The following is a 20084-nucleotide window of genomic DNA, read 5'->3' as shown; positions in this document are numbered from 1 at the left end:
ATAACTGACTGAGCCACTCAGGCAGCCCCAGGCTCGGGATTTTAATACAGGTCTTTCTGAATTCAAAACCCAGGCTTGTACACCCCTTCCTCTCAGCAAGGAGGTTTAGAAAGCAGGTGCTTCAGGTGGGAAGGAAGGAAGCATGATGGGTGCTCATGGGAGAATGGGGGAGAAGGAGGCCTAAGGGGAGAAGAGATGAGAACTGGCCCTCAAAAGAAAGGCAAAGCTGAGACATAAATGGAAGACAGAACAGAGAGCTGGTATTTCAGGCAAGAAAAAGCGTTCCAACAACTGAAGAAAGCAGTTAATAGGTGTAATGCTAACAAAAAGTTCCTGGGCGGTATAGGCTTGGGGAAATGATAGGCTAAACAGGTTGGTTTACTGCAGGACTTGTCAGAACCTTTAATATATAGTAATAATGAATACTGTATACTTGTACCAAACATATTTGTTGACTTTGGAGAGCATTTCATGGAATACTAATCTAGACTATCCTTTGGGACACCCAGGGCAGTTGGGGGAGTTTTGATAATCAAAGAAGAGGAGGGAAGGAGGTTCAGGAATGTCCGATTAAAGCGATGTTATCCTGTAAGCAGTGAGGAGCCATGAAGGGGGTGTCTGTGGTTGATGTGTAGCCTGGCTGTTCTGTCTAGGATGGTGGGACGGGTGGAGGGGGTTGAGTACTGAGGCGGACCATCCAGTTAGCAGCCCCTTCTGTAGGCTCGAATGAGATGAGGGCGTGAGGTGTTTTAGCTGCAGCATGAGTGGAGATAATGGCTTTAATAAAATAATAAAGGAAAAAGCCACCAGGTGGTTGGCTGTAAGGGATAATGGGCAGCCTAGGATATGGGCAGGAATAGGCATGCTTCCTGGGCACCAACTTTTGGGATAAAGATGCGAGGTTTGATTTGGGTGTACCAAATGGAAGTTGGCCACCTGCTCTTTTGGTAGGGATGCAGGACTGTCCACTGGGAGAAAGATATGAGTGGGGGAGAGTAGATTTGAGAGTTACTGGATCAGAAGCAAGCACTGTGGCAGGGATTTCCAGGGGAGCAAGAAGGCCTGGGCTTGAACCCTGCATCCGGCATCCGGAGGTGAATCCCCGTCCTGGAAGTGCGTGGAAGAAAATCGGTGGAAGCCAAGGAACTTCTGCAAACACCCTTTTAAAAATTAAGAACCCTGAGGCCCAGTGAGGGGGATGGGAGCAGCCTGCAGCCCCACATCTGGTTTGTGGCTGAGCTTCTCCAGAATGGGTCTCCTGCCTCCTGCCAGGGCTTTTTCTCTTCTGCTCGTCAGGGCTGCGGACTTCCTCTTCTTAGTAATATGTAGAGCCATCTGGGGTTTGACACCTGCAGGTGTGTCAGGAGGGCTGCAGGGGGCCTTCCTAACAGGTGTGGCCACCAGTGCCCACCAGGACTTTCCCTTGTCTGTTCTTGTCCACCCCCAGCGCCAGAGCTCTGCAGGGCGGCAGAAAGGCCCGCATGGCCTGGTGGTCTTGTGTGGTGGGCTGTGCTCCCCTTTCCCCTGCTGGGCTGTACATAAGGGAGCCCCAAGCGTCTGTCTTTCAGGCCAGAGACCAGGATGGCTGCCTGTGACTGCTGGCTCCTGTGTCCCCCACTGCGCCTGGCCTCCGGCTGGGGCCGACCATGGCCCGGAGCCTGCTTGTCAGCACGTGGCTTGAGTTTCCGTGTTAACGTTCCCAAACTGGGATCGTGGAGGATTGAGTGTCTGTGCTGTCTGATCACGCTGAGCCTTCTCCGGCAGGCAGCTGCAAACCTTTCAAAGGGCTGTGTGTAATTGGTTTGGGAGATGTTGGCGGGGGAGGGTGGGGACCAAGATGGGGACAAAGAAGTCAGTTTTTAAAAGAAAAAAAGAAAGAAACATAACAGCCTGAGGACATTGGGATAGGGCGTGGTGCCTTGGGTACATTGAAACCCCTTTCTTCTCACCTTCCTATTTTTCCATTTCCGGAGCCCCCCTTTGGCTGGTGCCTTACTGACCCCTGCAGACCCCCTCTGTGTAAATGTGGCCTCTGCCTCTCACCCCCTCCCTCATTACACATTCCTTTAATCTGACCCATCTCCAGGTCGCCAGCTGGCAGAGACTCAGCAGATTCCAAACCCCAGCTGGTGCCAGACTGTTTACACGGGGCGGGGAAGCTTGGCAGACAGCTTGCCCCCAGGCTACTCAGCTGTAGGAAAAGGTAGAAAGACATCCCAGAGATGAGTGACCCATTTGTTTGCAGACTCACCCTCCTCCCTCATTCCCCTTCCCCCCATCATGTCCACCCTTACTCCAATTCTTGCTCTATCCTGAACAAATAGAAGGGAAAAGGGTCTCTTTGTATGTGTCAGAGGAGGTAGTGGCCTCAAGCTCCCTGGCTTGTCCCTTCCGTCTCAGGAACCCATAGGTGGCACTTTGAGCACCTAAGGCAAAGAAACTTTCAATTCCTGACTGGAGCAGGTCAGGTATTATAGAAGAGACACGATCTGTCAGTATAAAGTCAGTCCCCACTCACAGGGGCTGTGATTTTCCACTATCAGTCCTCAAGGCTCTGTGGCCCAGTGGGTGTGATGCCAGGCATGGGATTTGTTCAGGCAGCCTGAGGTGGGCGGGGAGTGGGGGGAGGAGGTGGTCTTCGAGGGCTTGTGTTGGCCTCTGTCCATAGTAAAGCCCTCCCCACCGCCGACTGTCAGACAGGTGGTCACAGAGCCCCAAGGAGGGTTGTCTCGATAGGAGGCAGGGAAAAGTCCATTGGCATCGTGTCCTGCCCCACTAAATCTAGTCGCCAGCACCGCTGGGCAAGTGGCAGTCAACTCGCCTGGAGGGAGGGGCTGGTCTTCTGTGGAGTGGTCCCAGCATGTGTGTCTGGGAGAGAATTTTGCTGGGTCGAAGTGCCCTGTTGCGAGTGGTTGTATCGAGGTGATTCACTGTTACCCGTGTGCTGTCTGTAGTAGGTCTTTTATTTGAGAAGCATAACTGCATCGGTCCAGGTCCCACCGGAAACAGATGGGGTGATTAAAGAAAGGTTATTGAGGGCACTATTAACAAGGGCATAGACACGATCAGGAGAGACAAATGAGGGATGGTAAAGCACCCCAGGGTTTGCAGAAGGGGAAGATAGCCCTAAGCCTGAAGGGCCAGGAGTGGTTACAGAACTTCCTAATATGTCAGAGGGAAGGAGAGGATGAATGGAGAGATAATGCCAGGAGCTGCGACTGAAGGAGTGCGGCTGGACCTTGGATCTGGAACAGGTCTTGGATCTAGAACAGGATCTAGAACACATCTGCCCAGCAGGGTGGCAGCCAGATTGTGAGCACCCTCCTCGTGCCCTCTGGGATTCATGGGAAACCAGCTGTCCTGGAAGCCGGTAGATGTGCTCCGAAAAGGTCATCCTCTCTCGGCTCTGGGGCACTGGGCAGGATGGAGAATGGACATGGACGGGCAAGTGGAGAATTGTCCAGCCCAGGAGCACTTACAGACCCTCTATTTCCTATTTGAATCCTGCCTCATTTACACCCACAGGCAATCGGAAAAGGTGGCAAAGCAAGACTGACGCTGTTGATATACGGCAAAGTCTGACAACAGGCTTTCTGGACAGATGTTTCCTGATCTCAATAAGGCAATTTGCGTGACATGTCTACTTTCAGTTACTTATTGCCCTGGTCTCTCGTGAGACCGGGATTGCCCTTGCTTCTTAAATTCACAGTACATCAAATGCCTTTACTTCCATCTTTTGCGGTTAGCTCAGATAATACTCAAGTACCACTTAAACCCATTTCCTTCTCTTACCCCAGTGCTTTGCACGCTCTGCCCTTAGGGATCAAGAGGAGTTTCCAGTGTAGCATTAATGGAATTCTAATCGCCCTGTCCAGTTACCACTAGTCTTTGAATATTGGTATCCAACAGGAAATTACTTTCTTAACAGTTTCACTTGGAGGAGCTCAGACTCTCTTGTCCATTAGGTAACTGATAAAATTTAATTGGTAAATTATGAAATATGGGGCAGCTTTTAGAGTTTTGTGGCTGGAAATAAAGTGTTTGAATCTTTATGCTACGGTGTTGCCTCCCTTACTTTGAGGGAAGCAACTGTTTCTTTATATGGGCTTGAGTGGTTTGGGGAAGCATGGTTTTGAAATGCACATTGGGCTGGAATAGGCACATCTCCATCGATGAACTCAGTAGATGGAGACAGTTGACGTTGGGGCGTAGTAGCTTTTACAATAAATGAATGGATGGATGGATGAATGGATAAAAGCTTTAAGGAGTGTGATGGCCAGATTTCCCTCCCTCGTCCCATTTTAGGCTTGTTTGAAACAGATGAGGATGGCTGAGATCCAAAGTTGGCCTGCACAGTGGATGGTCCCCCCAAACTCCCATGAACACATTCAGCTGGAAGGTTCCATCTGGAACCCTCCTCCTGTATTTTCTCAGCACAGTAATGACACTGTTCTAACCCTGAGTCTTCCCCTTTACTTACCTACAATTTATGTCTACCCGCCCCCCCCCAAACTCTTTGTCTTGCCGGCTTAGCTCAGTCCCTCCCAGAAGTCTTCACAGAGAATATTCATCAATCTCCAAACCCAGAGTACGTAACTGATATTTGTTGAGTCCTTCCTTTGTGCCAAGGACCCTGGGGGTGCAGTCTCTGCCTTGAGAAAGGATGAGAGCCTTCCCTTGTCCTTTGCCTAATTGTGCCCTGATCTTGTCTTAAAACTCACTTTTCATGGATCAAAGTTTTGCTCTGATCCTGAGTTTTTAGAGCCATTGCTCAGGCAGCATGGTGGCTAAGAATTCCAGCATCACAGTCCGATGGATCTTGAGATCCAGTTCCATGTCTGGGCTTTCTAGCTGTGTGCCTTTGAGCAGGTGTCTTACGCTTCCTGAGCCTCACTTGTTCGGTACCATATGGCCTCTGGGAGGGTGAAATGAGATGGTTTCTGTAGGAGTTTAAAGCAGCTCCTGGCATGCGGTAGGAGCTCCGTAAATAATAGTAGTAATAGTATCAGACCCAGCGGCAGTGTTTCTAGAGTGGGAGGTTAAACGAGGTAATTGCATTTGGGGTTTATGCCTGGCATTTAATAAGATCTTTCACATTAGTTGTTCTTTGTAGGGGTGTTGAGGGTTGCATGAGGATAAAGGGCCTCAGCCTTGCCTGGCTCACAGTAAATGGTCAATAAAAGGTGGTCAGTTTCATCCCTTCTGAAATAAGGGAGCTGGGCTACATGAGTCCTAGATGGGCTAGGATCACCTAGCTCCTGATTTTGGTCTCTGGGGGAAGGAAGTGGGTCTTCCGAGTTTTTCTATCTCCTGTAGCACTGTGCCTTGCCCCGAGCATGCACTCGAATATTTTGATGGAAGGGTTGATTTTATATATTTTAAAATTCTGTTTTGCTGGAGATGTTGCTAAGCAAAGACATGTTTCTGGAGTGTGAAAAAAAAATGTTTTAGCAGCTAGCTTAGCTCACGTGTATGTGTGTGTTTGTGTGTGTACACATGCATACATGCATGGGCACCCACCCCCCCCAAAACACACACTGCTTTCCTTGACACATCCATTTAGAAAACCTGGTGGGGCCATTATAAGATCCAGGAAAGAGCCCCGAATCACCCCTGTGTCTGTGACTGCAGCCACTGCAGGTCTCAGAACATGGACCCTGGCCCACAGCCAGACGCTTATCTGTGTGTCTGTGAGTTCTGATTCCAAGAGCCCCATCAGCCTGGCCAGAGACCGTGCAGACTGATGCAATGATAGGAAGCCAGAGGCCTCTTCCTGGCCTTCTAGCCAGCACTGTAACCTTTACTCCCTGGAAGCCTATAGGACAGCCATCCTCATCAATCCATCCAGGCGGCCTGGCCTCTCCCTCTTGGGAGATGAATGAAAAGTAAAGTTATGGCCATGGAGAGTAACACTGTAGCTCTGGTTCAGAGGAATTGATTTGGGGCTCATGGGTGGCTCAGTCTGTTGAGCATCTGATTCTTGATTTATGCTTCAGTCATGATCTCAGGGTCGTGGGGTCTCAGGGTGGTGGGATCGATCCCGGGTTGGGCTCCGTGCTCAGCCAGGAGTCTGCTTGAGATCTTTCCCCCTTCTTCCCCCTACGTAGGAGCATGTACTTTCTTTCTCTTTCTCTCCTCTCCTCTCCTCCCTCTATCTCTCAAATAAATAATCTTAACAAAAATAATTGATTAAATAGAGGGCAGAAACATTTTCTAGTCCTACCATGAATATAATGGGGGGGATTTTAATTTTGGTTTTGGCTCTCCCCTACCAAGTTCTCAGTAGTCTTTCCTTCTGTTTTCCTTTCTCTGACTTTTACATTGATTCAAGGCACATTGATTGAACATCTTCTCTCTGTCTGGTATTTGTATCTAGACGCTGTCAGAGCATCAGAGGGAACAGGGATCTTGGGGAACCGGGAGGGGTGGGCCCTGGTGGGGAACCTGGTCAGGGCCAGTACCACCCCCCCCCAAGCATCCCCCTCCTGTGGTTCTAGATGCTGTTTCCTAAAGAAATTTCCCTTGGATTGATATATTCCTCTCCAGTTCCCCCTACTTTTCTGCATACCCAACCACTCTTCTCTCCATGGTCTTTCTCCTCACCACCTGTAGGTTTAAGTATCTCCCACCATGTCCCCTGACTCCCTGCCCCCTCCCCACCCCAGCCTCCCCTCTAGCTCCCAGTCACCCAGACATGCAGTACAGACCAATGTCTCCCCGCTTCCACTTCACATTCACCTACGCACACTGACTTCCGTCCCCGCCCCCTTTTCTGTAACTTTTATTCTCCAAAGTCCCCTGTTGCCTTCTGGTCCCCAAATCTAATGGACTCTTCATGCATTCATTCATTCCACAAATACTGACTGAAACCTCACTGTGTGCTGAGCACTGCTTGGGACCCATTGGGAAAAAAAAACAACTAAGACAGATAGACTGCTGCCCCCCAGCCCTCCCACCCCCTACCCTCCCGCTGTGCAGCCTGCATCTCAGCCCCAAGTTGACTTGTTCTCTCTCCCTGAAGGCCTCCCCGTGGTGAGCACTGACTCCTTGCTGCTGGCCACCCTTGGCTGCTGGGGGCCTCTGGGTATCCTGTGGCCTCTGGCTGGTCCTTCTTAGTCCCCAGCCCTGGACTTCTGCTGTTCTCGCTGGTGATACCACCATCTACAACATTTTTAAAAAAGATTTATGTATTTATTTTAGAGAGAGAATGTGTGTGTGCAGAGGGGTGGGGCAGAGGGAGAAGGAGAGAGAAAATCTAAGCGGACTCCGAGCCTAGCACAGAGGGTGGAGCTCCATATGGCGCTCGATCTCACAACCCTGAGATCATGACCTGAGCTGAACTCAAGCGTCAGATGCTTAACTGACTGAGCCACCCAGGTGCCCCCACCATCTATAATACTTTGTGTAACCATCCAGATACCTTGCATGTTTTACTTAAATTATACATTTGTGTGCCTGCTTCCCGAGCCTGATCTGAGACCATTCTTACACCCTGAGTCTTCCCCTTTACTTACCTACAATTTATGTCCTCCCCGCCCACCCAAACTCTATGTCTTGCCGGCTTAGCTCAGTCCCTCTACTTTTATACCTTAATTTATTGTGCCATCGAATCTTCCAAAGATTACCCATCACTGTCCTGTGCCATGACCTTCACCCAGGCCTGTGTCACCCCTTGTTGTAGCAACCTCCTTCCTAAGCTTTTCTGGGTCACCTCCCCCACCCTAGCCCACCTCCACACCTGGAGTGGGATGTGCTCTCTGCAATGCAGATCTCCCCGTTCCACCTCCCGCAGGTAGGATAAGGTCCGGTTTTTATACCTGCCGTAAAGGACCCTTAATAGACATGTTTCCTGCCAGCTTTCCAGCCTCATCACCTTCTACACACAGACCGTTCGTTTCTCCAGGGACTCGTATTTCCCCTACTTCTCCTTAGTGCAAGCAGCCCCTTTCCTGTCTTCTCTTGGCCCATTGATCCCTTCAGGATACAGGTGAGAGAGAACATTGTTGGTGATGTTTTCCATGGAACGGAGTGATTGTGGGGGACTCAGGACCCATTTCAGTCAGGGGACCCCCTCTCATCTGCTGAACAGCTTGCGTGTGCAGTAGTCCCTCCATCTGTGTGGTTTCTGTTAGCTGCCGCCCACTGCAGTGCAGAAGCAGGTGACCGTCAGACCATCTGTAATGGCCTGATGCTGTGTCACAAGGCCCGCGTCATTCCCCTCGCTTCATGTCATTAAGTTGGCATGTTACCATCTCACAGCATCCCTAGAAGGGGGGTGAGTACGGAACACTAAGATATTTTGAGAGAGACCTCATTCACATAACTCATCTACATCCCGTTATAATTCTTCTGTTTTATTATGAGTTATTGTTAATCTCTTACTGTGCCTGATTTATAAGTTAATAGCATAGACATATAGGTTTGTATAGGCAAAAACATCGTATATGGAGGGTTCAGTACTGTCTGCAATTTTAAGCATCCAGTTGGGGTCTTGGAACATATCCCTCATAGATAACGGGTACTACTCCGCTCTCTAATAATGATCATTTTGTTGTGTTGGAAGTGAGATTTTACATACTGGCTTATCTGACTGGGCTCCCCATTTGGGTGTTGTCTTTCCTGCCTGGGATAGGTGTTTGGAGTGGGACGGGGAGGGGGCATTCTTGTGTCTAGGATTTGGAGGGGGTGAAGCTTGGAAAGGTGAAGTGGGGTACCTGTGGGTCCTGTGAAACCACGCAGGGGCTTGATTCTCTCCTAGGCACTCGGGAGTCATGGGGGACTGTAGAACAAGGCCTGCAGTGTTTTAGGAAGATAGGATCTGTCATCTTTCCCAGAAAGAGCACTTGAGGATAGTCCTTTAATCTGCCCTCTGCAGGGCATGGCCTTGGCTCCTGCCTAGGGCAGACAGAGCAGTGGCAAACTGAGTGAAAGTAACAGACCCGCACCCCCATGCTCAGGGTCCTATTAGCAGGGAGTCTTTCCTTTCTCCCTCCCACTTGGTGTGTGTCTGTGTGTGGCTGTGTTTTTCCCTCCATCAGCTCTCACTGTGTGATTGTCTTGCATGGAGATTATCTGTGTTTCTTGGCCAAGGCTTAAGGTCGCTGGTGTCCCAGGCAGTTCCTGTTCCTTTTTGTATCCCCCTGAAAGAGAGTTGCCCAGTGGGCCCCGCAGCGGGGGACACCTGGCCTCCTGGCTCTTGTTCTAAGGCCTGGATTTATTAGCAAGTGGGGTGTTCCACATCAAGCCTTGTATGAGGGGCCTGTAGCATCCTGTCAGCTCCTGTGGATCCCCTGTGAGTTCAGACAGGGAGCCAGTCTTACCCTCTGATGGATGGTTTTCTTCCCGGACTGTCTTTACCTCGTGTGGGGTCACAGTCAGGCCCCTGGGGTGCAGAGAGGCTGGACAGAGAAAAAGCACACCCAATTTGTAGATGTTACTTTGTATTTTTTTTTTTTTAAAGATATTTGCTTATTTATTGGGCAGAGAGAGACACAGCGAGAGAGGGAACATAAGCAGGGGGAGTGGGAGAGGGAGAAGCAGGCTTCCGCTGAGCAGGGGGGCTGATGTGGGGCTTAATCCCAGGACCACGGGATCATGACCTGAGCCAAAGGCAGGCACTTAATGACCGAGCCACCCAGGCGCCCCAATATTACTTTGTTTGTTTTTTTTAGGGATTTATTTATTTATTTGAGAGAGAGCATGGTGGGAGGGGCAGGGGGTGAGAGAATCCCAAGGAGACTCTGCGCTGAGCACGGGAGTCCAGTGCGGGGCTTGATCCCATGACCCCGAGATCACCACTGTAGCCAAAACCGAGAGTCAATGCTCAACTGACTGCTCCCCACAGATGCACCTAAAATACTACTTTCTGTTGGTAAAACGAGTTCTGTGGTAATGTACATGTCTGTATATTGGGGGGTGTAGGGGGTAGGAGAGACGGCATTATACCTAAGTATTGATATTTGCCCAGACCTTATTAGGTTTAGGGGTATGGAGGGATTGGTTGGGGGCACAGTGTGGGTAGTGTTTACCTTGGGCCATGACTTTGGGGTGAGATTAGTATTTTCTGTTTATCTGTAGCACGTTTCTCTGGGAACTCTTGCCTTTTATGTTGTTATTTTCCTGTTCCACTTTGCAGATGATTTGGAATATCCCCTGTGAATGTTATTTGCTGATGAATAGGGATATCTGAGTGCTCGACATTTTTCATTAACCTTCTTGGCCTTGATTTAATCCACTTGAATCAAATCATCATCATTAAATTCTATGTATCAGGTGCTGTCATTCAGGTGGTCCTAGACGGTCTTTGTAGACCCCTGCAAAACAGGCTGGATTCCAGGCCAGAATGGGGCTATGATGTGTGTCCCATGGGATCGGGAGGCATTGTGACACAGAGCACGGTAGGGAGCAAAGGTGACGCAGAATCAAGAGGCAATAGCGGGGGCTCCCTGGCCAGAGCTCCACTCCTTGCCGTGTGTGGAGGAGGATGGTTCTTACTGGCGTTAGACTGGCACCCGTCACCTAATCTCTTTCACCCCTCAGTGGAGTTAGGATGTGCAGAAACTGGGACAGCAGAGATCACACGTTTAAAATTCCTACAGAATGGCTTATTTTAAAACCTCACTTATTTGCCTCCTAGCTCTGGTGTGCTCAGTTTAAATATGGGCAGAGGTGGATGTGCTGAGCAAGTCCGGGCCTCTCTTGAGGCCTCCCGACACAAAAAACTGGAGGCACCTAAAGACTCCTGGGTTGAATCAGCCGTCGGCCCCTTGGCAGGCCTGGTTTATGGCCCGTGGAGATGGCTTTACTTCACTCCATCCCTGTGAACTCACAGTTCGTTTTTCCAGCAAACTCTAGTCCCCATGGCTGGCTCTACAGACGAAACATGGAGGTTGACAACTGGCATTCTGAATAGGAAACTTTCCAGGCGATAGAGAATAGTTACAAATGGTTGTCACGGAGAGATCACCTTCTGCCTCCTCTTTCCTTTCCTGAGTATAAGCAAGCAGGTGAAGGCAAATACACCTGGGCCCTGCCTTGTCAGGCTTGAGAACCCCTGGATAATCCTTTCATTTCCCAGATGCCAGGAACTGCCCCAAGGGCCTTGGGGGTGATTCTCCCTGGCACACTCTTGACCACGGGCAACGATCAGATCAGTGACTTGCTGTCGTAGACATATCTGTGACGATTCAAATTGCCCCCTCCTTGTGCATCCTGCTTTGTGGCGCTCAAGCTTCATGAAAAACTGCGGTGGAGACATCTTGTCCCTGGCAGGGGCCCCTCTTCTGCAGTCTAGTCTGAAATGGGACCCAGTCTTGCAGCCCGAAATCCCACACTCCAGAGCCTCTTCCTTTTCCTTTTTGATTTTTTTTTTTTTTATTCATTCATTTGACAGACAGAGATCACAAGTAGGCAGAGGGGCAGGCAGAGAGAGCGAGAGGAGGAAGCAGGATCCCTGCTGAGCAGAGAGCCCGATGCGGGGCTCGATCCCAGGACCCTGGGATCATGACCTGAGCCGAAGGCAGAGGCTTAACCCACTGAGCCACTCAGGTGCCCCCCTTTTTGATTTTTAATTGTGTATTTCTCTCATATTTATATTCTCTCTGAATAGGTGGCTTTTGGTCATGTTTAAAAATATTTCACTCACTCCTGTGTTAGGAATATACATGGTGTGGCCAGGGATCTGAACTCTGCCAAGGAGCCCAAGAGAAATGCTTCTGAAGAATACCGATATTTTAGCAATTATTTTGGGTGCATGCTTCATTGTTTTCCTTTAGTTTTTAACTTCCACATGGCATTGTTTATGAGTATGCCATGCTATCTGAATGCGGGGAAAGGTATTGGGATGGGGGGCGGTGAGGAGACTGAAGTATGTAGTCAGATAGGAGACTGGAAGTATTGATCCAGGGATCTTTTTTGAGGAGGTAGATGAAGTGTATGTTAGGGCCTTGAGAGAAAATACATTTCATGGGAAAGTGTGTATGTTATCTGAGGCTGTCCGTAAGTATCTCATAGGTCAAGTTCAACCTGTGCAGACATAGATTGCTTGAATATGCAGTCCTCTTGAAGTGATCGTTCTGTGGTGGATATAAAGGCCGTAGGGAAGAGCTGTTTTCCCACAGGCCCCCTCCTGTGTTTCAGTACATAACTAACTTCCCAAATGGGAGATGGATAGCATGACACACTTAATCTTCAGATGCATTTTTTTTAAAAAGCCCAACTTCAAAGATTTCTGAAACTCTTTGAGTGACCCTTTCTAAATTCCCATTTATCCCAGTATAAAATGTAGACCTTGGAACCAATGCATATAGCAAATCAGGTAACATAATTTTATCATCGCTGTTCTGATTATGGACTTTTCTCAAAAGTACTCATTGTCATTTTTTAATCCAATATGGAGTGTGACTGTTAAGGGTAAGTCTGTTCAGCTTTGTGAACATGGGCTTGTTGAGAATCTGTCGGGCATGTGTGTGTGTTTGTGTAGCTTTGCTAAATTCTTCTATCAAGGCAGTTTCTCAAGTGAGAAAACCAGAATCTCTAGGCGTTGCTAAAAACCACACAGAAAGGTACTGTCAGAATTCTGCCTCCTGGTTTCAGGCACCAGGCCCTCCCCGCCAGCTTCTGGTCATCCCAAACGGAGAATTTCAGAAAGCAGGAGTGAAAAGCATCTTTGTTCCAGCTGTATCTGCCTTCTGTTGAGTGACCAAGGGGCCACAAACCGGGTACATCGAGTCCCGGTCATAAAAATGTGTGTGTAGGTGACCAGCTGGACTCCTGGGGTTCTCCAGAAGCATGAGCCTCAGGGAACAAACGCTCCAGGAAAGAGGGGCTAAAAGACTCTTTATTTAAAAAAAAAAAAAAAAAATCTTCCCCACCAATTGGGCGTAACTTTCAAATGTTTTCCTGTCTGACTGAAATTTTCCTGCCTTAGCAGCAAGATGCAAAATCAGTGTTGGGAAAGTCTGAGTTGAGCCCATTTGGCTGAGCTGGGGGATAAGGACATTTCATTTGGCCCTCTATATACTTCTCAGGAGGAAGGATTCCGAGCCCACTGTCCCTCAGGGGGTCAGGGTTCCCCACATGCTGCTTCTTGTGTTCCAGTCCCGAGGTGGGAATGGTGGTCGTTGGGCAGCAGCCGTTGGAACAGAGTTGCTTCTATGAATCAGGCCTCACACCCTCTCCTGTCCTCAGTGGTTGGTCTTCCAGCCCAGCCTCTTCCAAGCGCCCACGCTTGGTTGTGTCTGCCAAGGAATGAACCAGCCAAACCCGAGGATGAAATGCTATCTAAGAGGAAAGCCATGAGTTTGCTTTCACTGCGTTTCTTCTCTCTTATCTTTGGTGCCTGTATCTCAATTCGCATGGGAGAAACAACAGTTTGGGGCATTCGGGGAGCCTAGGTGTGCATGGGGTCTGTGGCTGGCTGGCTGGCGGGTAAGCTCAAGAGACCTTGCTTCCTTGCTTTGTCAGATACACGGGATACCCAGGCCCCGTCCCCACAAGGTGGAGGAGCAGTAATACGGTTCAGACTTGGGGGAGGACCTCCCCAAGTTGTCTGTGTAAGGCTGTGCTCCTGGGGGTTGATGGGAAGTGGGATCCAGAAGTGATAGCCTTTAAGAGCTGAGGGTAGAGAGGATCTTTCAGGACATCTATTCTACCTGACTTGGCCTGGTCCTTTCTACCTTATCTGGACAATGGGGATATTATTAGTATCTCTCCTATAGAGCTCTTGTGAGCATTCCATGCAATAATTTAGGTAATGCCCGTAGGACCATGCCAGGTGCTGACCGAGCACTTGATGACATTAACTGCCATAACTGTTGTTGCGAATGGGTGAGAAAATTGGGGTCCTGTGAGGTCACCCCCTGCCCCGGAGCAGACCTGGGCCTGGAATCCAAGTCCAGCATACTTTGCTGGAAGCAGCTATTTGCCTAGCATCTCTGGTCTCCTTGCAAGCAAGAGCTCAGCTCTGTGTCCCCCTAAGAGACTATGGCACATGGATTGGTTTTAGTTTTGTTATGGCTTCATAGTCATGTGCTCAGAGTCCCTGTCTTTGTGCTAGACGCTCTGTTTGAGTGAAAAAGTTCAATGAAGCTCTGTGTGTGTGTGTGTGTGTGTGTGTGTGTGTGAGAGAGAGAGAGAGAGAGAGAGAAGGGAGGGAGGGAGATATGGCCCCTCCTACATAATTTAGCGTTCTCCCTTTGCATTAGCATCTTAGCACATTTTCACTTTTAACCTTTCACCCACTGAGCCTGGCATTTAAAATGCTATTAAACCCCATAATGTTTCCTATAAACAGCCATAGAGAGATGGGAAATAATTGGAATGACATCTTTAATAGGCTCCTGTTTCTCAGCCCCGCGTGCTCTGTGAACCCAACGAGAACTTGCGGGAGGGGAACTTGGTCATTGCTCTGTCCTTGGTCTGAGGTTGGCAGAGGGTTATGGAGGGAGGTTTTGGAGGTGCCAAAGGACCTCCTTTGCACAGAGACCTTTTAAGCACAGAGAGTAGTTTTTATGCTGGAGAAATAGAACTGCTTCTTTGGAGTAGTCTTGTTTTTTAAATTAGTGAACATGGTGAATGAAGGAGCCTTCATTCCTTCAGAGGGCTTCAGGAGAGCATTGAGCTGAATTTCTGGCTGCCCTTAGCCAAGGAGAAGGAATTCCTGGACTGCATTTTTGTGGATCAGCTTCTTTCCTTCTTCCTCCTCTTTGCCTCTAGTAGATAGTTTTTGGTCCTCTCCTGCTTCTCTTTCATGCTGCTGTTCTGTTTTATGTGCCCTACTGTGTATATCCTAAATCTGTTTTGGGGACACATTTTTTAAGAGTCAAACTGAACGTGCCTTTTCTGCTTATAAAGCTGTGAGGTGTCGGGAGGCCTCTGTGTGTGTCGGGGCCGCACATTGATCTTCTTCATCTGTAAAGCTAGGAAACTGACATCAGCTGGCTGAGACGTAGTAAAGTGGAAGCAAGCACAGCTGCCGACGGAGAAGGTGTATGGCCCAGAATGGTTTCTCCTGCTGCTGCCTGGGGCTTGGGGATGGAAAAATACTGGAATTTGGTGTTTTTGCCTTAATCAGAATCCTAGATCCTATTCTGTGAGACTCATGTTCAGAAAACATTTGTTAAGCATTCATCTGTGGTTACTATTACAGCTGCTTGCAGTGTTAGTTCATCAAATAGGTATTTACAAGATACCCTATGACAGGCCCAGCACTGGGGACCCAGGGATGGGGGAGGAGAAAGGACATGACCCGAGCGTAAATGGGGGCAGATGACAGGCACAATCCTGGCTCCCCTGTTGAATCGCTGTATTCATTTAACAGGCACTTACTAAGTGCTGGTTGTGTCCTAGGCCCTACTTCAGGCTATGGATCGAAGCTAATTGAGACAAGTAAGACCCCCACTTCCCTCGTACTTCTCTTGCAGTGGAGGGAGAATTTAAAAAGAAATAAGGATAAACCCCATGAAGCTGTATACTACAATGGGTAAATTTTATAGTGTGCAAATTATACTTCAGAAAGGCGTTGCAAAGGAAAATATCTTGGTCCTTGTGCAGCTGGCAGTCAGGTCTGTCCCAACACAGTCGATCCTCACCCTTCACACATTTCGTGTCTGCCGATGCACCTACTCCCTAAAATTTATCTGTGACTCTGCAGTCAGCACTGGGCGATTCTGTAGTCATTTGTGGACATGCACACCGCAGTGGAAACTTTGAGTCACCCGCACAAGCACGTTCCCAGCTGAAGTCAAGCAAGATGATGGCTTGATGGCTTGCCTTCTAGTTTCAGCCCTCCTGTTGTAAGCAAGTGTCCTTTTTGTGGTCTATTTATGCCCCCCCCTTTTTTTTTTTGCATTTTCATGTGTTTCGTTGCTGATTTTGCTGTTTAAAATGGTTCTCAGCCTGGGTGCTCGAGTGCTATCTATCGTTGATAAGCATGAGGAGGCTCCCGTATGCCCCACCGAGAACATACTTGTGTTAGATCAACCTCAGTAGGCGTGAATCGTGGTGCTGTTGCACGTGGGTTCAGTGTTCACTCTTCAGCTGTATATATTAAATAGAACATCTTTATTTTTTTTAAGATTTTATTTATTTATTTGACAGAGAGAGACGCACAGCGAGAGAGGGAACATAAGCAGGGGGAGCGGGAGAGGAGGAAGCAGGCTTCCCGCTGAGCAGAGAGCCCGATGCAGGGCTCAATCCCAGGACCCTGGGACCATGACCTGAGCCGAAGGCAGACGCTTAACGACTGAGCCACCCAGGTGCCCCTAAATACAGCATCTCTAAACAAAACCACGCATAAGCAAGGTTGTATATTGTTGGGTTGATGGAAATGTTGTGACCAGAGACCATGTATTCCCATGTATTTCCACTAACCCAGTGTCCAGTGACTTCATTGAACAGAACTAATGTGAACAACAAGATGTGGCTGTCAGGGCTAGGGAAAGAACACAGGTAGAGCCCGTACACCAAATGTCTGTCTTCCTCAAGAAAAAAAAGTGGGAGGATTCTTTCAGGAGTTAGAGTAGCGGATTTATATACATTTATATACACCATCCGATCCTGTCTTATTTAGCTGAGCTTTTTGGTGTCCAATATTGGTGAATCTGTGGAAAATCTAATGAAAATGCTAGGATGTGTCAGGAAGTTTTTATTATATTCCCAGGTGTTTGTATATTGACACAAGTCAACGGAAGTTGACCTAACGTTTTCCACGTAGCTAACTGTATTCACATACCTTGATATATGTTGAGATTTGTATTTTGGCCTATAGGATCCTGCAGTAACTGTTTCGCTGACAGAGCTAAAAATGTGATTTAAATGCTACTTATAAGGTGTAGCTCCTTTCGCATTTTTTTCACTCTTTTATCCCTTGGGACAAGTTACATAAACACAGCTCAAGTCATAATGTGAAAAATAAAATGAAATGAATCCCGAATGGACACACGCGTAGGAAGAGCTCTCAGAGAGCTGGCGTCAGACGTATGGAGGGAGACGTCAGTATGGGCTGCGGAAGGGAGGAAAGCAAAGAACGCAGAGGGGATGTGAGGTTCTTACGTATTCCCGAATTGTTCAGTGCTTTCAGTGTGTGTATTTCTTTAGAAATTAAAATAAAAATGTACTTAAGACATAAATTAGTTAAATTCTGTGAAGGGCACAGGACAAGTTCCAAGACAGAGACTGGACTGCTGGGCTTGCCCCAAGAAGATGGTGAGGGCTAGTCTCTGCCCAAGTGGCTTACAGACTTGGTTGCCCATGGGAGAGCTCTGGACTGGTGCCCCAGAGGGTCAGATTTGGTGGGCTAGTGGTGACCCAGGCATAGAGATTTTAAAAGCTTCCCAGGGATTCGAATGTGCCAGCTGGAGTTGAACACCAGGACTCTACTAAAGGAACTATACTGTATCACAGAAATGGACTCTGGCCAACTTAAGGAGGCTCTCTGGGGGTTTGCACCATTGATGGGACTCTGGGGTGCTCCAGGGCAGGGCTGTGGGAACTGCAGAGGAAGCATCTGGGTAGGCACACGGCACTGACCAGCCCGTTCCTCCATTCCTGCCCCAAATACAGAGTCCAGGATAAAGTGTCTGATTGACTGGTCTTCTGTCCTGGGGGGAGACTGTGGCCCTGTCAACCTTCCAGGAGGAAGCTGGTCAGCAGAGTGACTGCCTCCCCCAAACACACACATGCATGGACACAAATACACACGCACACACAGCTGGGGAGAGGTGTTTCCCCAGGAAATGCTGGTGCCTTCAGGAAGCGGGGAATGCTGGTCAGCCAAAAGCTCACTGGAGGCTCAGTGGAGGCCCACTCTATCCCACGAACTTAAAAGATGGGTGTGTTTCCCGGATGAAACTGAATGGAGATTTGTGCCTAGAACACGTGCAGTAGTTAGTCAATACTTTCTTCTTGTCTGCCTTCCTTCTCTCTCTTCCCTTCTCCCACTTCCTCTGGCTCCCACGTCTTCTCTCGCAGGGCTGTCAGCCTCAGAAGACAAGGCTTACCCTCAGAGGAGTCATGGCAGACAGTACAGAGGCAGTTGGGTCAAGGATGCCCAACAGGAGTGGAGCTCAGGAGGGGACCCTCCGTTCCTACAGTGGTGGTGGGGGAGGGGCTTCATGATGGCATGATGGCATGTGGTGGGTTAGCACCCAGAAGGTGTCAAGAAGGATCCTGGGGGTGATAAGCACAGTGACAGAGAGGACGGCCAGAGTGATGGCAGTGAGGCAGCTCTCGTGAAAGAGTGGGAACAGAACAGCTGAGTGAAGCAAGCCAGCCCAGACTCAGCTTTCCATTCTCCGTCTTGCCCATGGAGTGGTTCCTGAGCCCTTCCCGTCTGGGTTAGTCCCTTTGTGCAGGGAGTGGCACGTGAGGAGAAATACGAGGAGGAGACAGAGAGGGTGGTGTGGGGGCCACAGCTCAAGGTGCCTCCAGTAGAAGGTGTCCTCGGACTCCGTGAGCAGTTAGGGAAGGCTTCACGGAGGGGCTGCAGGTGAGCTGGGTTATGACGGATAAATCAGATTCTGATCAATAGGATTAGGTGGTGTGTGTGTGTGTGTGTATGTGTGTCGGAGGGGGGAGTGTAACGGAAGTAGGATACAAAGTGCAAGGGACTAAAACCCCCAAAAGGAAGTAGTGAGTAGCACATTTTGGCAGAAACAGTGTCCATCTGTTCTAAAGAAACACAGGCAGTTGGACTAGAAGGGCGGTTGGGAGCCCCCTGAAAAAGGTCTTGTGGACCACAGTAGGAAGCTTTTGGGGTGGAGGCGGGGGAAAACCTGTGCGTTCGGATAGGGCTTTGTGTTTTCCAGAACACCTTCTTATCCCTAGTCTCATTTGACTTTTTCCCTGTGAGCATGACCGAGCACGTCCCAGACAACAGCACAAACACATGCGAAGCCTCCCGCATTGCTGTGGACAAAGAGCAAAGGACACCTCGCTGCAGAGCCGTAGGGCTTGGTGTCGGGAGAGTGGCCGAGCACAGTCCCCTCCTCCTGGGTGTGTTGAGAGTCCAGCCCGGGAGGGTCTGCAGTGTGTCACTCACTCAGTTCCACGCTGCTTTTTGCTGTGCCCAGTGTGCTCCCCCACCCCCACAGTACAGGCTTCAGACCTTTTTGTTTAGAGGAGAAGCAGTCAGTCATTGCTGAGGTGTACCCGGGGCGTCCTCCCCTGCTTCGGAACAGTGTGGGTGGTGCTTCTGAGCCCCAGCTGCACATCGGAAACATCTGGGGAGCCTGAAACCGCACTAGCAGCTGGGCCAGTGCCACCCAGAGCAGCTGGAGGACCACGGATGTCCCTGATTTTGTGGACAGGGAGACCGAGGCTCAGGGTGCAAGTTCACACCCCTCGCTCATGGCAGAGGCTGCATGTGAACCCAGGTAGTCCATTTCGATCCGTAAGTCCAAGCTTTGAATCCCCGCATTCGGTCCGCTCTTCCTTCAGACCAAGTTGCTCGAGTACTGATTTGGCAGGTAACAGCCAGGTGGCAGGCTAAACCAGGCACAGCCCAAGTGAGATTTTCAAGGCAGCTTTCGAAATAAACAACCAGCTGCGTGGGGTGTTCCGTCTTGCCTGGGACACCCCCCCCCCCGCCCGGCACGGTGGATGTGAACTTCGCAGCTGCAGTTCTCGGTTTCCGAAGCTCAGGTGTCGACTTCTGGGGCTGCTGGCCAGCATGTAACCAGCATGCCGGGGACACCTCAGCTCCATGGAAACTTCTTGAAGTCGGAGTCATTTTCTACCTGTTCCTGTCTTCCACAGCGCCCGAGCCTAGGACTGTCTTACTCAATACTTGAATGGATGGCAGGCGGGTCTGTGCGCTTAGCCTCCGAGCTCTCAGCGTGTGGTTTTATCTGCAGCAAGTACAAGCCTAGATACCGCCCAACGCCCCCTGTTGTTGTTTTGTTTGTTTTTAGTACAGGCACTGGGAGGCGGAACACAGGGAAGCAAACAAACAAACAGTTCTACCTTTTGTGATAGGACAGGCCTTCAGGTCTGAGATGCAAACAGAAAGGACCCCGGGGGCTGGTAGCAGGATCCCTGTGTTTCTTTTGACGTGGCCAAGAAGCTGAATTGGAACATTTTTCCTT

The 20084-nt window shown here is 49.4% G+C and overlaps 1 protein-coding gene across 1 annotated transcript in view; it reads left to right on the top strand.

Moving 5' to 3' along the window:
* The window catches only part of TRAM2 (translocation associated membrane protein 2), an 82069-nt gene that overhangs the window by 21745 nt on the left and 40240 nt on the right, over nucleotides 1-20084 (top strand). The window lies entirely within an intron of this gene.

The sequence above is a fragment of the Neovison vison genome, chromosome 1 (genome assembly GCF_020171115.1).
Source record: "Neovison vison isolate M4711 chromosome 1, ASM_NN_V1, whole genome shotgun sequence".
Taxonomy (NCBI): Eukaryota; Metazoa; Chordata; class Mammalia; order Carnivora; family Mustelidae; genus Neogale; species Neogale vison.
The sequence above is the reverse complement of the archived record's forward strand: the minus strand, read 5'-3'. Positions and strand labels throughout refer to the sequence as shown.